General features: G+C 27.1%; 1 long non-coding RNA gene across 1 annotated transcript in view; it reads left to right on the plus strand.

Moving 5' to 3' along the window:
- The window catches only part of LOC136982808 (uncharacterized), a 43,779-nt gene extending 26,487 nt beyond the window's left edge, over window positions 1-17,292 (plus strand). Inside the window, exons 2-4 of the long non-coding RNA XR_010881929.1 lie at window positions 7,589-7,685; window positions 7,902-8,089; window positions 17,017-17,292. This is a non-coding gene — a long non-coding RNA (uncharacterized lncRNA). The remainder of the gene's footprint in view (window positions 1-7,588; window positions 7,686-7,901; window positions 8,090-17,016) is intronic.
- Window positions 17,293-26,097: the final 8,805 nt, after the last annotated feature.

Here is a 26,097-nt window from a genome sequence, read left to right on the forward strand (position 1 = left end):
GCGACATCTCGTCATATCGATATCAAACAATTGTTCTAGAAAATTAATTTCGATAACCGAGATGATAAATCATTTTTAGTAACATAAACCACTAACAAATCACTATACAAACAGAAGAAAAATGAAGGTACAGTAGTAAAGTTTTTTCTTTGGTTGATATGGCGGAATAGATTTCCTTAACAATTACATGAGAGATTTCTTTCAATTGTATGAGATTAGATGGGTTTTGAAAGACTTAACAAATATCACCTAATGTATTTTATGGAAAGAGGGAATGAGAAATAGCATAAAATCGAATAGGCGTGATGGAGAATTCTACAGAAAGTCAATATTTAACTTTATAAATCGGGTGATTTCGTTGAAATGAATGTAAAACGAACGAGTTTGTAAAATAAAACTATTGTTAAAATAGAAGATTTAAATTATAAAACCTTTATAAAATATTTTTGTTATATTTTATATTTCAATTTTTTAAGTTAATTTTATTTTCGAGGTTTTCGTCTTAGAGAATATAATCAAATTTTAGCGTGAAATAGTCTCATTTTTTCGTAAAATCTAATTTTTTTTTTTTTCTGGCGGATGTCACTCGAATCACGTTATCAAGAAGGAAATATGAAACTCGCTTCTTAAGAATTGCCGTTATGTAATGAGAGGCGCCATCTAGTGTTAAATTCGACATAATAATAATTATTATTGCGTATTATCAAATTCAAATATAACAAATAGATTTCCCAACGTCTTATATAAAATTAACACTGAAAATTTTTTAAAAATACAGTTATAAGAACTTTGCCATTTATATTATTTTTTTTTATAAAATAAATATGCGAACATTTTCAAAAATATATACGAATTTAATTATTTAATTTAAAAAAAATTATTTTAATTTTTTTTATTAATAAATTGAATAAGTCGCTCTGCCATCTGTCGACTAATAACAAAAATAAAAACAGACTATAATTGTGCCATCTGTCGAGTAAACAAAAAAGTAAATTTGAAATTTGATAATACAGTATTTATGTTATACATTTCGCGTAATTACAAAGACTAAAATAAATATAATATTTACGCGAAATTTATTTAATTTTAAATGAATAATAAAAGTTAAAAAAAAATCCATTACTAGAATTACGAAGAAGTTTTCGTCTTCTTATACGTAATAGTTGTAGAAACGAAATTTTTAGCATAGAATATATTTTATTATTAATACAAATCGTGAATCCTCTTTTGGCAATCCAAAATATCGTGCGTTCCGCATCGAGTAGTCATAATTTAGGCCATTTCTTTCTTCGGTCGCTTATCTATCATCCTTCTTCTCATTGTTCTTTCTTCGATTGGAAGATACCAAGGGCATTTCTTTACAGATAACATTCCAATCCGAAACTTCCTTTCAAAACTATATTTTGAAATCATTTTTATCTCGGATAAAATCAATACCGTAAATGAATGCGCGCCCAGAATGGAATGCGCGAAATTGTTGCATACGTTTACGCACCGATATCTATGTTTATTTAAACTGATAATTATTTCTGGAAACTGTTGTAGTAAAGCCTCTTTAAAGAATCGACACTACAACAACAACGTATACAGATAAAGCGGGAGGAAAAAAAAAGAAAAAGATTCTTAAGACAGGATTGAATAAACAGTCATTCTAGTAGTTATCCACTTCGATAAAAGCTATTTGGACCTTTAGGTAAACATAATCCGCTTAAAACTCACTCCTGGTTTCTTTTCTCCTTACAAAAGCTCTCAATTTCGGTTTTAATCAAGTTTTTTCTTTATTTTTTTTAATGGAATTAACAAATATTAACCTACGTTTTATCAGTTTTAGCTCTAATTTAAAAAAAAAAAAAAAAAAAAAATGGAAGTTTTCACAAAATATTCGCTAAATGTACATAAATATCTAACGTGTTATTATTATTATTATTATTATTATTATTATTATTATTATTATTATTATATTTCATCTAATTTTGAAAGATTTCGTTCTATTAAAAACGCAAAAAAATAAAAATAAAAGAATTTTGTCATTTTTATGACAATTCGGCAGACACAAAAAAGCCGGGCAGTAATAAAGTTCTTTAATTTAAAATAAAGAAAACCCGTAGATAAGAGAACATCATTTTTCTTTCGAGTGATTTCTATTGACAAGAACAATAATTGATGCATTCTTTGTATAGCTAGCAAAAGACATGTCATTGTCTAGTTTCCTTTTGTTCCGACATCTTCATTCGCAATCTGTAATTAGTAGTGTTATAGGGTTGACAAAACTAGTGCCCCGGACAAATGGCACAGTCGTGACTGTTCGTATATATAAAAATAAACACAGGAATAATTTTAAAAAACGATAATTAACCGAGTGGTCCACGTAGTGGGATAAAAACTTAATGATAATCCAATTATAACCGTCTTCCCGGAACATCCAATTGGGACTTTTGAGTCGGGGTGGCTGGTTATAAATAAATTATTACTTTCTACACCAGGATGTAAATAATAAATATATTGCTCCCCGTTTGTTATAATTAATTAATTTAAACTAATATATTAATTAAAACTAGTATAAGAGGAAAAAAAACTAATAAAAGTTTTAAAACTATTCTACAATTTTAAAAATTTTCCAGCAGATGGCGCCAGAGCAAAATCCTATCAATTATTATTTATTTTAAAAAATATTAATAAAATTTCATACGTAAAAGTAATTTGGCGTCTTCAAATTTTTTTAATCTAAGAAAAAATAATTAAAAATATATAAATAGCTTCTATTTTTTTTTTAAGTGTAATTCTATAAGAAGAAACAATCGATACATTCCTAAAAATAATTAATAGAATCGGTGCAGAGGATTTCGATCTATTTTAGTCCATGTCTTTAAGCAATAGACATCGTATTTATTATAAAATATAATATCCTTTAATTGAATAAATTTATAAAAATATAATTGTATAAAGTGCAAACAGGATTTAATTTTTTTTTTTTTTTTTTTTGTTAAGTTTTAAAAATGAAAAGTATTTTAATATTGATCCACTTTTGTTCGCTTAATTTGCTACCGGCTAAATTTAATTTTACAGAATGGTGGCGCTATAAATTCATTTATGGCATCAGATTCAAATGAATTTATATCCCCGACATAAATTCGTTATCGTGAATTTATTCCGTATCAGGCAACGATCGAACTCATTCTTAACGTATGATTTAATCGAAACATTAATCTAACTATAATAATTTTTTCGGAAAGATCTATCTTTTGTTATGCAGTCTTTATGGATTTTTTTTGTCTTTTTCTTTTTTTCGCGGAGGTGTTTCGGAAAAATTGTAATAGATGGCGCCTTGTGTTCTTCTTTGTCGATCTCCAATCAAGTTTGAAATTCCAAGAATTTCTAATAAAGTAATTTTGATCTTCCATAGCTTTTATAATTAAGAATCTTATGAAAATCGATATTAATTAAAATTCTCATTTTACACTTTTAATAAAAAAAAATAAAAAAAAAGCACCGTGAAAATTATTGTATAAAGTTAGTTGTATTTTTGTCAGCTTATTAAAATGAGCGACTCTCAAATTATCCATTTTTTTTTCCTCTATCTTTTTTTTAAATCTCGTAACGTAATGACTTAGTTAAATTATCTTATTATTAGTATTTTTATTATTAATTAATATCGATTTATTTAATTTCTCATTCGTAACAATAAAGTTTTAATGATTTATACAACACCAAAACTGATTTATACGGTGATGCGTTATTCTATGGAGCAATTTCCTGGGGTCTCCAGCTAAATAGGCCCCAAACCAATCTTTTAGAAGAAAATATTTCCCCGAAGAAAAATGTGGGGGCCCACCTAATTCAAATATGCCAAGCTATAACGCGCTACTGGATTTATAAGTAATATTTTTAGTCTTTATACAGTTATAAAATCTTTATATCCGTTTATAGTTTCGTTATTTATAAAAGCGCTTACTTTAATTTAGATTTAGCGGTGTTAAATCTCTACAATTACTTTAGAAACTAAAAGACGAGAACAGGCTGGAGGTGTCGCGGGGCCTCGGAAAAAGTTATTAGTGGGGCTCGAAATATTTGAAAAACAGAATAAATTTGAAAGTTCGGGCCCTCCCTGTGTCTGAAGCCCGAAAAACCGACATTTGAGCCGGCGCTGGACACAGACCTACATAATTCGAGGCCTGTAGAGTCCCATAACGCGGCTAAGGCATAAGCTTCGATTTAAATTTATTCTTTTATAAACAATAGTTCAAAATTTGGACACTCGTTAAGGCCTTATTAAAAACGATAGACGAATATTACACGATAAGTTAATAATATATATAGTCTGCTAGCAATACTCCTTGGAAGTTTAGATTAAAAATTTTCGGAAAATTAACTGTAAAGGTCGGGGGAGTGAATATTTATTTATCTACACGTAAAATATAAAACAGATTCCGAGAATATCAAACTAAATCCTCGTAAGTAAATCAGTCATACGATAGCTTTTCTATGTCAGAAACAGCAAGGATTTTTACATTAAAAAAAAAAAAAAAAACTATATTCAGAAATAGTACGTAGGCTTTACAAATAAACACGTAAATAAATAATTTTGTTTTCTAAATGGATTTTAAGATTATTTCTCTTATTTTATTTTATTTTTCAATTTTTGTTAATTGTATTATTTATTAAAAAACTAAAAAAAATTCTTTATAATTATACCATAAACTTTAATTAAAAATCTTATTACTACTTAAGGAATCCTATTAAAAATTGAGATTTTTAATAAGGTCAACAGCGTTAATTAATAATTTTTTTTATTAATTATTTTCCTTTGAATTTAATTATACAAGTTATAAAATCACAATAAATGCATATATTATGTAATGAAACAATTTGACTATATCAGGTATAAATGGCTTCTTTTTTTTGCATAATTTTAACTATATTAGTAGTTTTAAAATGGAGAGCGTACAGTTTAAATAAAGTAGATTAAAACATATCAACAGTTAATTTACAGTTATTCAGTTTCTATTTTTTTTTAAAGATGATTATTTCAGATTTTCTGTGGATCGGTAATAAGAGGAGAGAAAAAGAAAGGATGGTTTTCTTTAGCGAAAGTTGCCGTGTTCTTTGACATCTTCGATTTCTGCATCTGTAACCCAACTCTTTGACTGTGTACACGTCTAGTAAACGGTGATTCGTACTCCGTCGACTGTAAAATGCAATTTCTGGTCACGGAGCCAGATTGAACTATAGCCGGAACTAAATCAAATCTCACAATGACTTTCTTGGTTTTTTCCTCTCTCTCTCTCTGACTCCCCTCTTTCTTTCTTATATCATATTTTTACTTGATCATTTTGTTCCCTAGATAAATCACCGTAAACAATTCCCTTCAGATAAAGCTCAATTTTCTGTAAATTATCTAAAAAAAAAAGAAGAAAGAAAGAAGAAATTCATTTTCGCGCAGTCATTTTCATCCCGCAGTAATAATTAGCAAAAATCTTTAACCCAACTTTACATTCGATGATTTATATAAATATTTTATCGCTGTAAAAAATCTATTATCCGCTATATCGAATCGCTACTATCTTTAGCAATTTGTTCTGTTCTATTATCTTCAGTAATTTGTTCTTTCTATTATATTCGATAATAACTTTTTCTTTGATGTTATCCTCATTGTAACCTGTTTTTCCTTCGTTATTTTTTCCTTTTAAATCTTCTAGTAACAATCTGTTCTCCCATGCAATCCAGAAAAAAAAAAAAAAAAAAAAAAATGTGAACGAATTAAAAAAAAGTAACGATAATAATAATAATAAATAAATAACCGACGATATAACTTTATACATGCAATTCTAATCTGTAATTCAAGTTTTATAATCTGTAAAGTTCTATTGGGAATTTCAACATTGTTGTAAGCCAAAGTATAAATTCATTACAACGATTAAACTGTCTTCTAGATTTGTAAATTGCTCTAGAATTTATACATTTTACTAATTCGATAATTCTAGAAGCTTGCGTTAATAGAATAATAATAATAATTTTAAACACTTCAAAGTGTAATTGTTATAATTCGATTAGTTAAAATAAGCTATAATATTACAAATAATAATTGTTTGTGTTGTTTAATTTAAGCAAATTAACGATAATTTCATCCGTTAAAATTAAAATAGTCGATATAATTCTTGTAATGCAGTTTTTACAGTAAAAATATAGTTTAGTTCTACCTCCGATACGAGATGTAATAGTAAATCTTATTTATAATCCTGTTAGAAAAATCCTTTTGTACAAAATTGTAACAAAAGTACTAATAAAATCCTATCTAAAAGTTCTATTAAAAATATAAAAAAAAAAAAATACTCCATCCAACTGTCTTTTTTTTACGCGAAAACATACCTTTACGTGTATTTTTAGCAAATTTTAAACGATTTTCTATATTTATTTATGAGAATTTTATAGATTAATTTGACGTTTCGGTGATTAGAAAAAGAATGTAAAATGAATTAGATCGGAGGATGGAGAGTAAAGGAGAAGAAGGAGGGTTTACAGCGGTATAAATTACGAGTTGTTTTCTTCCTGCTCTTTGCTATAGCAGTTAGATGTTTCAGAGTGCAGAAGAAATAGAGAAATTATTAATAAATATGATGGAAAGTTGGCTACAGGAAGAAGTGCCGACAGTGATCCCAGCCGAGGGACAGAAATCACCAATTTCTCTATCTAAAGAATTGGGGTCCTAAGACAACTGGTGGGTCAATATTTGTCCGATATGTCTTTCTGTTTCTATAAATTAATTATTGCTTTGCCATTTATGTTGTCATAGTTACGATAATTCACTTCCATATCTTATTAAAAACTTGTAATTAATGTATTGCCATCTAGTGGTAAGAAAGTTAATTAGTGAAAGATGATTTTTGTGAAAGATCTTGATGTGTCTATAATTAAATCATCATCTTTCCGGATTAATTATTTACGTTCTTTAATATTTTAAAAGGTCTTTTTAAAAATACACATTAAAACAATTTTAATATATAATATTTAATAAGATAAATATAGAAGAGGAAAAAAAAAAGAGTTGCGAGTAAAATAAACATTTATTATTATTTAATTGTGTTTTAAAAATATTTATCATCGGTTAAAACGAATAATGAATAATTTAAAATGTATCAAATGTCGGTAAACATGACGTGTCTAGTGTTTTATTTACATATAATACGCGTATATTTAATTATTTTATAACTAATATTAAAAAATATTTTATTTTTTTATATTTTAAGAGATTGGTTGTATTTAATTTAATTTTTAAAATAAAATTTAATTTAGTTTTTAAAAAAAAATTTGACTTTTTTCAGGAGAAATGTTAATTCTCTCCCATTTTTAATTTTAATTTACTTTAAAAGAGTTTTAAACGCATTTATTTAATTTTTAAAAGTAGTTTCTAATTAAAAAAAATTAAATAAACATATAAAATAAGTCGCGAGAAAATTTTAAAAATTTAAACTTTAAAAAAAAAAAAAAAATTAGAGGAGGGAAAAAGTAAATGAGGGAAATATCGATAGAAAGTTTATTTTTACTCTTAAATTATATAATATTAATTTTATGTATATTTAAATGTTCTTAGAATTTCCTCCTAAATGGACGTCACGTGATTGTCTGGTCGTTCAACTTGAATACTATTGACTGGGGACGAACTGCCACATCAATGATCACTATTTCTGGTAAGAAGTGACGTCATTAACCGAAGCGTTGACAGCTTCCGACACAACTACTTGTAATATTTAATAAATATTTTATTAGGAAAACACGCTTTTAAAATTATGCAATTATCTAAGATTAATAGATTAAATTGTGTTTAAACCCAAATTAATAATTAACAAGAATCGTTTCGCTCTTTTAATTAATTAATACTTACACGTGTATGTATATATTTTCAGATGTTTAATTTTTTGGTTTGTAAACGTTCGCTCTTGTCGTTTATTCCATTCAAAGCGAATATTCGAATATATAATTATAGAGAAACATAATAACAGGTAGTTTATTGCACTGAAGAGAAGCAATGCTCATAAACAAGATGTACAGGGGCAAAGGAAAAATTCCTGAGATTGATGAACGAAAGATATCCGTAAGTTATTATCAAGACATTAATTTTATATAAGGTTGAATATTTTTATAATTAAAAGCATGATTTATGAAAGAATCAAAGCCGAAACCTGTGTGATTTATACGTATTAACAAAATAACATATACGGTTAAGAAAAAGAGTGTGTATTTTCTTACGAAAAAAGTACAAAAAGTCGAATTTTTAAGGTCAAATATGATTATTATTAATAAATTTGTATAGTTATATATCGTATGAAGTACTCATATGTAACAAGAAGATGATGTTTGTAATTGTATTGGCATCTTTCCCATTCTGGGTCCAGACCATTTAGCAACAATAGCATCTTACTAAGTAAGATAAGTTTAGTCTCACGACACAACATATCTATATCAAACGTGCAGCGTGCGTCAATCGTAATTCACGTCTTTTTTCTTTTCCTCATTTCTACTGATTGGCTTATGTTCTCTTTCTCTTTCTAACATTCGTTCTTACCTCCTCACTCCTCCAACGGCTCTAAGCGACAAACAAACTCCATATTAGCTTTAGGACTTCTTTCTCAGATGGCCATTGTGTAGTTCTTTACGTCCCCAGAGACGGGAGAGTATTGTTGTTTCCTGATATTTTGCCAACAGACATCTGTCTTGTTTTCTGTTACCGTTTGAAGTTTTAATAGCAGTATAATTCCTCCATTATGGAAATATTTGAATTACTACTGTACCAATCGCATCTCCTAACGTTAGGCTGACAGTAATATTAAGAAAGAACGGACTCTACGAATTTATACGGTGTTATATATTAAAAAAATAACTTATATTTAGCTCCGTTTGAAACCATTATACGAATAAATTATGCTAATTTATCATCTGGAAGGAGGCGAATTAATTATGTTAATCTCCTCGCTATAAAAAGACAGGAAAGATAATTAATGTAATTTATTCGTATAAATCGACTGGAGAAGATTAAAGTTTAATTTTTTTTTAATTATAAATATCATTTAAATATGAAAATATATCTATTTATATCATTTCTTTGGCTATACTCCTATCCACATGGGAAATCGAAATCTATGTACCCTAGAACAAATCAAAAGATACGTCAACAAGGAGCAATGCCTTAGTCAGAGATATGACTTCTGACATTTTTTTTTTCTTTCTGATTCTAGCTGACGGGGTTTCGTTTAATTAAGACAAAACAGAATGATAGGAAATAATGCCAACAATCATCTGGAGTTAAACACTAGCGAACAAGCTAACTTATTTTTTTTTTTTTACGACTTTTATTGTGACTTCTAGCAAATTATAACGTATCTAAATGATTAGTTCCCCAGTTTCAATTTTCATGTATATATATATATATATATATATTTAATATATGCAAATAAAGATTCGTCGATAAGTAAATAGTATTATAATACTATTATTAATTATATTAAAATGAGATTTTATATATATTATTATTATTTATTTAATTAAAGTATTTAAAATTTTGAAATAATCAAAAGCCACATAAAATCTAGATTTTAATTAGATTAAATTTTGCAAACATTAATGACGTTTTAAATTAATATTACAAAAATTATTTTTTTTTATGATTTGATTTTTATAATAAAATTAAAAGTTTTTGTTTGTTTTTTTTAAATGAAAATTTGAAATTCAATTAAAATTTTTGACCCCTTTTTTGCCGTCTGAAATATTAATTATAAAGAATTTAAAGTATTTTTATCTTGCACTCTTGAAGATAGAAATCTCGTAGATGGAAATTAATTATTTTCTATTGCTTTAATGGTTAATTATCTACAGATTAGCACAAATTTAATTTGAAAATAACCGAATTAAGCACGATTTCAGTTATGAAGAGTAATTATTTTTATAAATAAAATATCAAGAAGAATTTTTATAGTAAAAAATATCAGAAGGAAGAGAGGAAAAAAAATCCATAAATTAATAATCAGATACAAAATTATAATATTACTTATCATATGTTTTTATTCGTTTATAATGGTGTTAACTTATCTTGAAAAAAGTTATCAGAATTTTTATCTAAAAAATTGTTTGATAAGTTTAATACATAACAACATTAAGTAAATCTGAATAGAGTAACTATAATACATTACACTTAATTAACTACCGTAATCTGATTATTCTATAATTCCGCGTTTTAAAAGTAGAAAGATAGATAAGAACTCGAGATAAACTTCTTACAGATGACAAAGTAAAATAAAAAAAAAGAGAGGAGGAGGTGTGGAGAAGGAGTAAAGAAAAAAAAAATCTAAAACGTAAAATCGATTAAGAGCCCTTTAATATTACCATAAACCAATTTTGTGTGTGTGTGAACAACAATTTACGAAAGAAAAACAAATATTTGTGAACAATAAAGTAAGAAAACTTTATTGTTGGCAGTAGAGAAAGTTTTAAGTGGTTCATTTTTCACACAGTTTTCTGCTGCGCGCACTTTCATTACACGATCTCGGCTAGTGCTACAAGAAGCCATCGTGTAATTAGTTTAATGGCTCCTTCGCTCTCCATTTTTTTAATTCCCAGTCTTTCAACGTGAAAACATGAGATTTAGTTGTGTCATACGGCTTTGCACATATCATTCTAGATGAAAGAAATATGATCCACTTGGATCACTTGTCTCTTCGACCCGCTCACGTGATGAGACGATTTGCTTTGATCGAAATGATCGATACATACCGTACATATTTAACATATATATACATATAAATGCAATCATATATATATATATATAAATTTTTTTTAATTATTATTATACATATAAGTCATTATGCAAATTGTATATAATTTTCTATCAATTATTGACGACTAGTTGATCCGAAGCGTACGTATTAATAAAACAGTGTGAAAAACAGATTAGATAAGCTAGTAGTAAAATATAATGACTATAATAATAATGGTAAAATAGATATAATGCAAAGAGAGAACAAGAATCGAAATGAAACGTTATTTTTTAGATCTTTTGCTGCAGCTAATTGCTTCTAACATATATTTTTCTCTAGTGCCAACATGCACTTAATACATACTAATTTAATTCTTGGCTAATTTCGTAACTATACACAAATAGATATTTAGAAAGTTAGAAATTGAAATAAAGACTCGATTTAACGAAAATGGGCCGACGAGTATAAATTACTCAATATACTATACCTTATTCATATTTACGCATTTTATTAACACGTGTTGCATATTTTAAATTAGTTATTAATTAACATAGGCTTCTTAAACATTCGATTTAACGGACTTTCAAGCAGTAACGACACTCCTTTCTCTCAATTAGTCCGTTAAATCGTGAATTTGCTGTATATACGTGTGCATTTATATACAATGCACTCGAGCCCCTATCATAGAAGGGGTTAGCAGATCGAGTCTACAGGGTCCTCAAAATTATTTTTCGCAAATTAGTCATTTCATTGTATTTCTCGTGTATTAAGAAAAGAATCTTTATTTTTCTTTTAATAAAGTTTATTAGTTTAAAAATGAATCGTACGTTTTTTAAAATTGTTTTGTTTTGGGGGCCCGAAAAAGTGAGAGGCTGGGGTCTCTCTCGAGCTCTGAAAGGTCAGGATGTATGTATTTATTGAGTCTAATATAAAGGTCGAGTTATAAATTTACACGTGTTAAACAACGCTATCTTTTAATTTATGGATTAGTCATTTTTTGCCTTTATACGAATATCTATACATCGATTTTTTTTAAATGAAATGTTTATCATCGTCATTAAAATCTGTAAATGTGTATTTAAGTTTTTGCCTAAGCACGAATTTGTATTTGCATTCTCGTCCCTCCTCACTGGCTAGCAATTACCAACACAAGTGCATAGACCTATATACTGTGTATATATATATATTATAACCGACAATACGAATGAGCAATTTATTTATTTCTTTGAAATGGATAGATTTATTATATTTTTTTTTTCTTCGCGAAAATGTTTAGAATGTTAATAATTTTTAATGGCCAACTGTATTTTAAAGTTTCAATTATACATAACGTGAAAAAAGTCAATAAATAAAATCTGCAGGAAGTCAGCTTCGCCCTTCCACCCCCTTTTTTTTAATGTATGTTTCGACAACAAATCACGTGATGGGCTGCAATTTTGAAAGAGGCACGTGCCGCGTGGCGACATTTGCAGCACGTTCGGGATTTTTTCAAAAAAATTTTTCAATTACGAATCACGTGATTTAAGTGGATGTTGAATGAAACACGTGCTTCGGCCGTAGTAGAAGAAAGGAAAAGTAACACGTGTCTAATAAAACAAGCATAATTATTTTAATATGACTCAACTTTATTTTCAATTTAAAACTTTACACTTTTACGATATTTTTGCCACCAGAGATTTTACGACGCGTTCCGTAATGGCGTAAACAGAAAGTTGAAGGGAGGGAGAAGGGGGGACAGGAAGCGCTTTGCTAATTACTACATTTTAATTATTCAGATGGCGAGTTCGATCGACCGTCTCTGTCTACGGTTAAGCTTAACTCTGTCCGTCACGGGTGTGACTGTGACTGTTTTGAAATTAATTTCTCCACAGCTTTGCAAACCAATCGAATCGTCCTCGATACCATCTGCATGCTATCTGACTGTTAATAAGGCAGCCAGAATCAAAAAAAAAAAAAAAAAAAAAAAAAAAAAAATTACCGAAAAAAATGTCAACCTTTACCTTTTTATACACGCTCTTTAACCCATCTGCAATTCCAACCAAGTTGTTTTTATTAATTTTTAAAGAATCCAGCTCGATAAACAAAGCCTCGTATACATATTTACGCAGAAAATTATCTCGGTTATCTTTATTAATAAGGCGTTAATGACATTTAAAAATTAATATATATGGTTTATTATAAACAAGAAAACTTGGTAACCTTTACAGTAAACTTAAGAGGGGTCAATAACGTTTCGCCAAATGTTTCTTTAATGTTAATTGTATCATCGCCTTTATTAAGTTTAATTAAACGTTACAACCATTACATCGTAAGTCAAAAGTGTACGTGAGATGTTATAGGTTAAAAGAATTTTGATTATTTTTTATGCGTTTTACGTGATTTAAATAATAATAATCCATTACGGAATTTGATTTCATTTTTGTCGTCTTATTTACGTCGTCATAAAGTTTTGATAATTACGTGAAGCTAAAGCGATTTTTGATATTTTTTTTAAAAATTATTATTATCTTAACATTTTTTTCAAAGAGGACAAAGAGTAAAGTGTGAATTAGTCGTTGTTTAATTCAATTACCAATGCTCTAATTGCAGATAGTTGTGCAGCACTCTCATTTGTCAATGATGTGATTCTCACTTTATCACGGTTGATTTTTCTAATTTAATTGATGAAAAATTACAAATGACGTCTCCTGATGAAATTCTCTTAAGGATTTCTGATAAAATATAAAATATTAAACCTTAATTAAAAATCTAATTAAGACTTTTAATTTATAATTCATTAAAACTTTTGCCTTTAATATGTCATCAAAGTTGTTTTTTAAGTGAAAAAAAATTTTTAATTACAATTTTTATCATAATTAAAAAAGAGAAAAATATAATATAAAACTTTGTAAATATAACAAAAAAAATTTTTATATAAATATTTTCTGAATAATTTATTAATAGAATTATAAATGATTTAGAATTTAAGACATGAAAAGAGAAAAAGAATTGGAAATAAAATATGAAAACAATATAATTTATATAATATATTTTTTGTTTTAACATATTTATAAGACTTTATAAATAATTCTTATAAAATTAATTTATAAAATATATTTATTTATTACAATATTAATTTAACAGTTTTTATTTATTAAAATAACATTTAAATTTTATAAAAAAAAATAATAATAATAATTTTACATAAAGTAATATTAATGGTAACATTTTAACACATTTATTTTAAAAATTGTATGAAAAATCTGGCTACTGTTTAGTTAAAAATTCAACAGAGCACATTTATTTTTTTCTATTTTTATGCCGAAAAGAAGAAGGGGAAGAGAAAAAACTTCTTTTAAATACAAATATTTAAAATGTTACTTAACTATATAATATATTTAAATAATAAATTTTCCAGGGATTAGTTTAGAAAATTAAAAAAAAAAAAAAAAATGAAAAAACTCCTGGCTGCACTTTTCAGTTTTGAGAATTTAATGAAAATTTACTTTTTAGTCTTTAACACTGACATTTAAGGTTTTCTAAACTTCATAATTTTAAGGTTTCTAACCCCTTTTATCAAAGATTTAAAATTTAATGTTCTTAAACAGAGAAGCTTCAGAAATTTTTGGCCAGCAGCCAAGACAGGAAAAACCTCGACTTAACTTAATTAGTGAAGTCTCTGTAAAGTAAAATATATGGTTTAACGAGTCGTGATAGTACGTGAGAGATGTCTCCACTCGGTGGGATGCCCTTAATCTCTCTCCCCCTTTAAATTGCGGGATGACATCATTTTGGGTTACATGATACGACTTGAATATTTGGTTATTTTAGTCATTAAGAGTTAGTTTAATCAAAAATCTTTCGACATTACTCTTCTTTGTGAAGCCTCATCAGAATTATGAAACCATTAAGCTAACTTTCTTTATTTCGACGTTTGAAGTATTTACTTCGATGGCTGCTGATGCCCACCACAAAATCTCGATCGACCAAAAATTAAAAACAAAGAGAGAGAGAGAGAGAGAGAGAGAGAGAGGAAAAAAAAATGAAAATTGCTCTTGTTTAAAATATACAATAAAATTTATTTCAATTCGTATCCATTACGATTAACATTAAAAATTTTTTTCAATGTTAATTACGCGGAAAACAAAATTCTAACTGTTAGAAATTATTGTACTCGAGTATCGGGTTAATTAATTGAAAATTAAGTTATATATAATGAAAATTTACTTCATATTTCTAGCCTCTGGTAAATATTTTGGTGTTATTCTGTATTATTTACGTCGGGAAAAAACTTCAAAATACTCAAGAGTTTCAAAATTAATGGCAAAGTTTTTATAATTAAAACTTATTTCTATTAACGGAGATGATGCTGTATCAATGATTTAGCTGACATTTTTATTTTTTCCTGATTAATTTAATCAATCGAGAGATATCAATTGATACAATAAACTAGAGAATTAACTATTAACAATGCAAATAATTAGTCTGTACAAGGTCAAAAGAAGCTAAAATGAAAGTTTTGTTTTCTTACTTTAACATATTTTATACAGTTTTTAATAATAAAACTTTATTCTATTGGAATATTTTTCTACTTTGAAAAAATTATAAAATACAATTTTTAAATATAGTATAAAATAACGTTTAAATCTTAATACTCGAGTAAATCACGATTTTTTAAATCCCCCCCAAAAAAACTTGATTTAAACAAACAATTCTGCAGCATTATTTTTTTAATTGATAATGTACAAAAATTAATAATTTATAATTTTACTTCAGCTGTTTTCAGACTAATCGATCCGGGTTTGGATCGATTAGTCTGTAATATATGAGATTCATTTAAATTTTTTCAAGAAAACAAGATTCGTAGCGTTGAGGTAACATAAAAATTGCTTATTCTCTAATTCTCTCATAACTTTATTCGAACTTCTCTACACAACAATCAATGCTTACAGTAGATTTCATCTTTTTTTTCCCCCTTTCCTTGATGTTACACTAAAAGATTGCATCGTTTAATAAAATGCCATCGTATATATCTAAATTATTATTTATAAAATGTATTTACTTTTCTTTTTTTTTTCAAAAATATTTTTCAAACGGTCTCGTAATTCCTTCACTCGTATGAATAAATAAATAAATAATTTACTACAGAATTAGGCAAATTATCTTGAGTTTCTGTAGCATCTTTCATTTTTTGTTGAGTATATAAAATTTTAATTCTAGAAAATGTATAATATATTTAACCTGTTTAATATGTGAAAATGTTTAATATGTTTTCTCATCTAATAATATATTTAACCTCGAGCGTAAATGATATAAAAAATATTTCCCCCTTTTTTTTTTGTTTAAAAAAAAAGAAAGTTCACAGCTATGTACAGGAAATAAGCATTATACAAAGTTATAATTAAATGCAAATGCATTTTAAAAAACAATAAAATGTGTAAGGTTGAATGAAAAAAATGAAAACTGAATTATTATTTCTTTAAATTTTATGTAAATTTTATTCTTTCTATTTTTATTTCGCTTTTTTTTCATAAGCATCGAATCTTTTGCAAATAGTTAAATTGATTTTTTTCCTTACAAATTTGTTGTTGAAATATATTTATATCTATCTATCCATAATTCTAATAAGCTACGTCCTTACCCACCTTTTTCATATATATATATATATATTTTTTAATTTTAGAAACAGTTTTTCCTAAATTTTTCGTTGAATTACATCTTATTTAAATTCTCATAACAGATTGTATTCATTTTACTATAGATAAGTAGTAGTTTTAATTGTTTAATTAGACTCTAAATTAATACACTTCTTAACCTAAGTTATTGTTGTTAATATATATATATATATATATATTTTTTTTTTAATAAGATTTTTCCGATGAATCCTCATTAATATGCAAGCTCGAGCGTTACGAAAGACCAATTACACTCTTCTTCGTAAATATAGTATTGACATAATTGGTGTTCCTCGGAGTGACGTCAAGTAGCCACAAAATAAAAGCTTTTCTACTCTCCTTCCGAACGGTGTTTTGTTATGCGCTGTAAACGGGTAAGTTTCGGTAAAACTATTGTTCTGTTGGCTAGATTATTGTGTAAACGCCATACTAGACGCGTAACAATCGTTTCCAGTTGCATTTTCGGCATAGGATCGCGAAAAAAATATTTAAATTTTAAAAAATTTGTGTGTGTGTATATATATATAAATATAAGTAAACTTCCGATGTTTGATGGTATAACAGGAGTGGTTACGTTTCCATAACATTAAAAAATATATTTTTATTCTTTGACTAAGGATAACCCACCCGAGTATAATAATGGTGATGATCCTGTATCCACGGTGATGAAAACTGATGGGAGAAATCAGCGGACCATAAAAGAAAGAAAAATAAAAAGAATTATGATGACTTTTATCTATTGATGGATAAAATAAATGATTTAGAAAACAGAAACGAGTTATAATTATTTTTCAATGATATTTTCTTTTTATTATGTTTTCGTATTATCAATTCAATCAAATTCATTTAACTAAAAATAATAAAAAGCATTTATATAATCATTAATAAAATTTAATCAATTTAAAAACGAAAAAAAAAATTAATTTGCGCAAAATTATTATAAAAAAAAACTACAAAAAGATATTTTGATGTACAACTAGAACCGTTTTTATGAATATTAAAACCGAAAAATGGATTGTTGGAAGATAAAAGCGGTAACGATTTGTCGATCCTTTACTTATCTGGTTTGTAGGAGTCAAAATGGCTTAAGATGTCCGATAACAATTGATTAGGGAGCAGTCCAGATGGAATACAGATGTAACTTTAACTGTCGACCCCAGAAGTGGGAATAGAAATAAAATCGATAGGATGAAGTAGCTACAATAATTGACAGCAGAGTCACCACCTGCAAATCTCAGTAATTTCCTTTCGCATAAACGTCACCGTAAAAACAGTCGACGACCGTAAAAATTGTTAGCAAACCCGAAATTGATCATTTAAATTGATGAGAAAATTGAAATTAATTCATGATATTGAATGAGTAAAACTACTAAAAAAAATTATTTATTATTCAATTTCATTAATGAATTTCAATTTTTATTAATCAAATTTCATTAACCGTAATAATAAATTTCAATTTTAAAAATTACTATTTTAATGATAAGATATTAATTTTTTCCCCCTTTCCGACTTTTAATAAGGTTATCGTTAAAACGGTAATTTTTAAAAATTGAAAAACGTACGATGGAAATTGATAATAATATATTATAACTAATTTCTACGACCAAAGTTTGTAAATTAACATTTAAGTTAAAAAGAAATATTATTAAAATTAATTTCGCTAAATAATCATTGTTTAAAATATAGACATTTTTTTTAATATTTAGTAAATTACTGCCTCTTACAATACATTTTTTCATCTTAAAAGAAGAAGAAGAAAAAAATGCCAATCATTTCTCTTTACGGCAAGATTACTTTTAATAATAAAATATAAAAGAAATGTTTATAATCATTACTAATTTTTTTTTATGTTAAAAATCTTAAAATTAGTTAAATCTATTTTATTTTATTTAATTTTTTTAATTTCTAATTTATCAATATTAGTCTGATGCTTCAATCGATTATCTGCCGTTACGGCATTTACTTTATTGAAAACGTGACATTCTCATAAAATATACTATTTTTGGTATAAATCGAAGCCGGTACATTATAATTCTAGCTTTTTCACGATCTGCTCTGCTTATAGTAAAATATTAACAGGAATATTATTAAAGAAATTATTATACTTGGGCTATCGTCCATCGAGCAGAAAATAATCCCAAGAAAAACACTGCTGACAATTTAAACTGTCATAAAATCTGTTTCCCTCTTTATTCTCTCCCTCTCTTCTCTTTTTTTACATTTTTTTTATTTTATTTTATTTTTTTTTATCAATGAGTAAAGTAACTACACATTCTCAAATGACAGTAGCTCTTTAAATTAAGAAGCTTAATTAAAATCGATTAATTTTTTGTTCGAATGTTTCTCTTCTGCATAAAATTAATACAAAAACTGTGGTAATTTATAAATTTAATTAATATCATATTTCAATTTATGAAAAATTACTTCATTGTAAATGGATAAAACTTCTAGTTTCCAGAGGGAGTGAATTTGTAAATTTTTTATGATGGAAAAAGAGAATATCAGGTTTAACATCTTGAAGGAGATTATTACTTCAAATATATGAGTTTTACTTTCTGAATTAGTGTATTATATATATATATATATATATGCGTGTGTGAGTATGTATTTTTTTTTTCTTTTACTTTTCCCCCTCTCTCTCTCTCTCTTCTATCGCAGTGATGCGATATATATTATTACAAATTCTAATCTTTCTTGGTATATTTATTTTTTAAGGATAAAAGTGGAGAAAATCGTATGTGTTAAACCAATAATAATTTATAGCATTTATCACCTTGGTAAAAGCACTTATTGACTGAAAACAGACAAAAGATATAACGTTTTTCGTATCTACTATTGGAAAGATAGAAATTAACTTTTCTGTACAAAATAAACAAGGTCTTTACCGAAGACCGCATCAATAAACCAAACCTAACTCTCCCGGGTCAATTATCGTTTTTTTTTTTCTTTTCTTTTTATTTTGTTTTTCATGTACTGAAAAGAACGGATGACGTCACAACAGACGGTCTTTTTTTATTGGAGACAACTGCACCTCAGAGTATTGAGTTGTCATTCATCATAGAAACTACTCGAAGAAATGTTTTCCTAAAGGAACGTTTTATTTCTCCTATAAAAATAATTTAATAAATTTACAATAGTTTTTTTTTTTTAACAAAATTTATTTATTATTTGATAGAATTAAATTAGTAACTAAAGTTTACCCATTTGATAAAACTTATGCACCGTTCAAGTTTATTTTTGTTTCTTGCTATTTTTTTATATTTTTTTGATGAAAACGTGTTTTGCGTCCGAGAGAAAAATTAATCTAAAAGCTTCTATATTTAATTCGAGAGGGAAAAAAAATGAAATTTTAGTAATTTTTCCAGAGTGAAGGACGTAGAAATAGTATATCTTTAGTCGATTTTATTTCTATTTATATGATTTTATTTTTCTTATTTTTGACAAGAAAGTTGTCTTTCTGTGTGTGTGTGTGGTGGGAGGAGAGAATGAGTGAAAGTGCTAAGCCAGATTGAATTGTGACGTCATCCTCCGCTAGCCAATGAAACGTCAACAATATCTGACGGAGATATAAACAGCGACACTTCATCAGCCAAAGAATTAAGTGGCAAAGAAAGGAAGCTAACTAAATAGAAATCTAGTGAGAACAATCAATCATACTAACACCTGCATATTATATCACTTTTACGCTATATCTACAGTAATATAACATTAGAAAGTACCATAATACATCGCGCGCACGATACATACATATTTCAACTTTCTATAAAGAAAGTAATCTGGACGATCTTCAGTTTTTCCCCCTCCTCTAAATTCATTTTTATTTGTGCCAGTAACCGTTCAAATTTTTTCCTGCTACATTCTTTTGTCATTGAGTATACTTCCTTCTTTTTTTCTGATATACTAGTTTGAACAGTTACAGTAAAACCATACATCGCATGCAAGAAAAACAACTTTTGGAAGAAAGCTCATATATCAGAATTGTTAAGATATATTACATGAAGTTGGAACTTTAATAAATTTAAGTCAATAGATTAGACATCTCTAATATAAAAGAGATGCGATAGTTCATTCTAGAACATGATGAAAAAAACAAAGACTAGAAGTATGTAATTCACTTCAGAACATGGGAATGAAGGAGAAGTGTATTGTAATACAAGGTCCTGTACGTTCTTCGCGTTTTAAATTAGATCTATCTATTTAAATTAATACGCGAATATGTTGTAAACAGGACAGATAAAGTGTGTGTGACGTACAGATAAAAATTTTTTAAGTTTATTACTAAGATTCGAGAGCGTAATTTTATCATTTCATTTTAAACAACAAACCACTTATTTTATATAAATACTCCGGTGAAACTTCAATAAATCGAAAAAAGATTAAGATGATACAAAGAGGAATAATAGATTTATCTTGTAAGCACCATCTCCTGGAAACTATTACCTTAAGGAATGTGTAATATTTGGACAAGTAAATGAATTTAGGAGACAAGTACATCCAACCAGTACTTCAAAGAATTGGATGACTAGTAGGAAATTATAATTAGAAAAGGATATTGCAATTTCTATATTCGATACGATAAAAAAAGAGATCATCTTATTTTTTAATCAACTTAGATAATTAACTGCAATTTCGTAATGTTTCTTAAATTGAAACCATTGGCATATTTAATTTAAAGTATTTTAAAATGTAAATATAAGTGTTAAAAGAAAAAAGAAGTTAATTTTAGGACTTAACAGTAATTTAGATTCTCGCATAACTTTTAAGTCTGAATTCAAACTTAATTATAGGTGATAAAAAAAACAAACTTTTTTTACATAAAATTACAATGCTATTCAAATAGAATAAGTTGATGAAGTTATCAAATTATATTCAAAATTATAATGTAAATAAATTAATATTAATCATAAAAATTTTTTCTTTTATTTTCGCTTCACGTTATATCATTCATTCATACAAGAATCACGTCACAAAGAGAAAAGAATGACCAAAAATAAAAGAGATAAAATTTGTCATCTCACCTTAGGCCCGTGGTAAGATAAAGAATACCTTTTTTTATTTAATTTTCTTTGACAAAACTTATTATAAGCCGAACAGATCAAATATATTATTTTGTGCTTATAATTGAGTGCTTAATTTATATATTAATCAGTGCAGTTTACATATAATTAATTAATTTTTAAATTGTATAAAAGTTTTAGACATAAATTTATCTGCAAGTTTTGAATGTATTTTTAAAAATTCCATAATATACATTTATATATATATATATAAAAATACAACATTATCTCTATACAATTATTTCTTCGTCATTTTATCTGCCGCCATATTACCTTGTGCTGGATAAAATGATGGCTGCAGTCGCAAACTCTATTATATATTTTTTTAAAAAATATTAAGAAATCTGATACTGCTTGTAGTAGAGTGTATATGGCGTATTAAAGTATCTTTATAATTTGAATTAATAAATAATTAGTAAATTGAAATATCAAATGTTATGATTCTTACGTTAGATGAAAGCATCACAATGCAATTCATTTATTATTAAATATTAAAACTTGTTAAAATTCTATACAAAGTACCGAATTACATAAATATTATAACTAGAGATGAGCGAATACCCGAATATTACATTGATAAAAAGTGAATTCGAATACTACAAACAGCTCTAACATGGCGCCATACGTTGCGGATCCAGAAGTACGCAATGGGGGTCAACCAAAAATTTAAAAAATATATTTGAAAAATTAATAAGGACCTTTTATTAACCCGTGCACAACGATTATATTGCGGATGGTACAATAAATCAAATGTTTTTTTTCCTTTTTTTTTAAACAACGTTTTGAAGTTCGAACAAACAAATTTCATTTTGTTTGTATCAATGGTATCCCCTTGGTATTCGCCATTGCGTACAGATAGAATCTTTTTCAGCGCCTCTGGTTTTAATTTGTGACAAGAAAAGAAGAAGACTGGATCCTTAACGTTTTCGAATTCTTGTTTTCTCGGATAAAAATCTACAGTAGGCGAGAATGAGAACAATTATTTGCTAATCTATTGTAGTTGGGATAAGAGCACACATTAAAAAAGCTAGTTTAAAACTCATTCAACATTAAAAGTCTGAAGTTTTATTTCTTAAAATTTAGTAAATTGTTTTCCTTTTAAATAAATTATTAATTAAATAAGTTATACGTTACTTATAAAGTAATTAAGTTCACTAAGTATTCGGGTATTCGAGAAAAGTCACACGTCTATAATTATAACATGAGGTTTCCCTTCGTAGAAAATAATAAAACGTTTATCTACTTTAATCTATTCTCTCTTATATAAGTCATATACGTATAAACATATAGGTCTTATATACATAAAAATATTTTATACTAATTTTAAAACAAAATTTATATTTGTAAATTAATTTTTTAGTTGTAATAAAGCACTTTTTATGAGCGTATCGAGAGGAATTTTTTAAGTAAAAATTTTTATCAAAAGTAGAAAAAAAATGCCACTGTTCGATTGTTTAATTTAGATTGATTTATTGTTTTCCTTATAATTGGCAGATCCTACTCCAGACAGTTTTCTACTCTATAAAACTAAGCCGAGAATGTTAAGGAAAAGGTCAAAATACTGTGAGACAACATTATAGTCCTATAAATGTCCTTTTAACCATTGATTGCTCCTAAAATTAAATTTATTTAGAAAATTGAGTTTCATCTTATTTATCTTATAGATTATACGTTTCGAATTTTAACAAATAATTTAAATATTTGAAATTTAATTTAATTTCTAACAAATAAAAGTGCGTTTTATTTTAAGATAAGACTACATGGAGTAAGGACGGCTTATACAATTGGCATTTTTGGTAAAATTTTATTATTGTTTTTCTGAATGCAATGATAGCAATCTATTATTTTTGTTTTCGTCTTCTCTTCTTTTATTAGTTAGAAATCGATGGAAAGAAATTCGAAGATTCAACTCTTATCCATTTGTACAATCGACAGCAGTACGATAGCTTTCTCTATAACACGTCAAATAATTGCTGCTTGTGCCCTTTCCAACTTTTAAGCTTTTACTATCCAGAATGACAAAACATACATCCTCATCTTCACGACTTTACTTGAATGTTCTCTATACCGCAGATTTTCTGTACAATCCACGGATTATAAAGGTTTTAAGTGCTTATAATTTGACGGTTCTGCTTCCAACCGTTATGAATCCCCTCTCCTTTATCAGAAGCATTAAAAGAAATGATTTTCATCTAGGACAGAAAACTCAATTTTCCACAATTTAGATTATTTCCTATGTGGCTAGGTAATGAGATATTACGTAGAGCCTACAATTACGACGATCATAGACCTAACTGTTTCGTAAATCTGTAAAATTAAAAAATAAACAAGTGTCTTTTATTAAAATTCCTGTATAAATGTCATATGGAACTATATAAAGGATCTATATGATTTAATTTATTCATAAACTAATTCGATTCTGTATTAACTCAGTCTACAGATACTGTATATACAGTGGCTCGTTATTCGATGGGTAAAAAGGGAAATCGTCAGAAACAAGGGGCCCCAAACCAATCTTTCATAAGAAAATATTTCCCCCAAAAAATTCAACACTACACGAGGCCCCAAATTCAAATTTGTCTGGACCCCATGAAGTTATAACCCCGCCACTGTATTACACAATTATAAAAGTACAATTTCGTAGATTTAAACTTATACATATTTTTTGGGGGATTGTCTCCGGATAGACCTGGTCACATATAAATTTAAATCACTTTAAAGTCTAATAGTTTATAACTAAATTACTAAGTTTTATGTTTAAAGATTTGGAAACCTTTAATTGAACTTTTTTAAAGCCATAGAAGTATTTAACTTTATTACATTCAAACGAATTTCTTAAGTTAATTTTCTATATTAAGCTTGTTTTATATTTTATTCATCGAACACATTAAAATCGGAATTTTCTGATATGCAAATTTAAGAATGGAAATGAAGGGCGATAATGTAAATGCTGCGATAGAAGATAAGTTTCTCATAACTAATCGGATCAATTGATTTTACATGCGTTTTAATTGAGAAAATTATATGTAAATAAACGAAAGGAATCGGAAGATAAATAAATTTCGGATCAGCCAATTAGAAAGTGGAAAGATGCTAGTTAATAAGATTTTTGTTGATGACAGGAGGCGAGTTTTCGTTAATTCGAAAGATTGTCATAATTTCATTAATTCGAATGTTTTATTGCAGACTTGGTGCTAGTATTAATTCGATTCTCAACGAAGATGACTCTAAATACTCCTTCATTTTAAATTGTGTCGTGCAGAAAATGATGCGATCTTCTCTCTCTCTCTCTAGAACCGTAAATGCATGTCGTACGTTCGAAAATTAATCCGATTTAATTTAAAAGTGCATAATGGCGCGGTTACGCTTGTTTACGTGCGAGGAATCGCAGTCATATCAGGTGGTTTCACGTCAGAAGTCAACCGTTCTTGCTAAGATTCCTCCACTCGTACGTCCCCCACAGTCTCTCTCTGACGAAAGTGAACTTGTATGGTTGCCATAGTAACCATTGTGTTTGTTTCCCATCAGACACGAAAGAACTTTTTCACCAACAGAAAAAATGATTTTATCTCATAAAAAAAAAGAAAGAAAGAGAGAAAAAAAAATTTACAAACTATAGTCTACAAATATCGATCTGGCACATCTCTAAAAAAAATTAAAATATATTATAGTCAAAAATAATAATTATCCTAATTAAATAATTAGAAAATCCATTGAAAACTCTCAAAATTTTAAAAAAACAAGTCATATTCTCACTTCTGGAGAGGGAGTTCTATACACTTTTTACATTGTAGATTTTAAATTCGTGCGTGTGTGTTTGTAAAGTTTGATAAAACTTCTGTGCCAATTTATAAAAGAAAAAGTCAAAAGTGAACGTGATAATGCCACCAACAAGTGTAATTGTTCAATTAAGTTTGATCAGATATCCCAGTAAGCAAATCATGGTACAAAAGATACTTTTATTAGAATTTTTTCTCTAAAGGTAGCTGATGAACGGAACAAGATGAAATATTCGATCGATAATTTTTGTAGGGAGTTTGTTGGTTCTGAGAAAGGTTTGGAAAATTGATATATATATATATATATTAGTGTATAGTATGTAGCAAGGTATGTATTGTAAAGCTCTCGGCACAGTCCATTGTTGTATAGACAGGGATGAACGTCGATAGGACAGATTTACTAATAATTAAATTAAAAAAAATTAGTTTTAATCAATTTTAATTATATTTTTCAACAATTAATTATCTTCGTCTTTCAAATATTCACTTTTTATAAAAATGAAATTATAAAAATATATTAAGCTTCTTTTTTAAAGCTAATATTTGAAGAAGCTATTAATTTGTAAGCTTCAAATATTCACTAGATTTACTGAAAAATCTATAATTTAAAATTTATAGATTTCAAATTTTTAGTAAATAAAAAAGATGAGACTTTTTAAAAGAATTTTATAATATTATTTATGACAATGTGTATATATATATATATATATATATATATTTTATAATTCACGAAGAAAACACGGATAGATTCATCTCACTTCACGAAGAGATATGACGCCTAAATAGTTTATATGAGATTGAATTTGAGGATGGTGGATCAATATTGGATCAAACTATATATATATTTTATCATTCTGATAGA

Source organism: Centruroides vittatus, unplaced genomic scaffold (genome assembly GCF_030686945.1).
Source record: "Centruroides vittatus isolate TY-2023 unplaced genomic scaffold, ASM3068694v2 contig_863, whole genome shotgun sequence".
Taxonomy (NCBI): Eukaryota; Metazoa; Arthropoda; class Arachnida; order Scorpiones; family Buthidae; genus Centruroides; species Centruroides vittatus.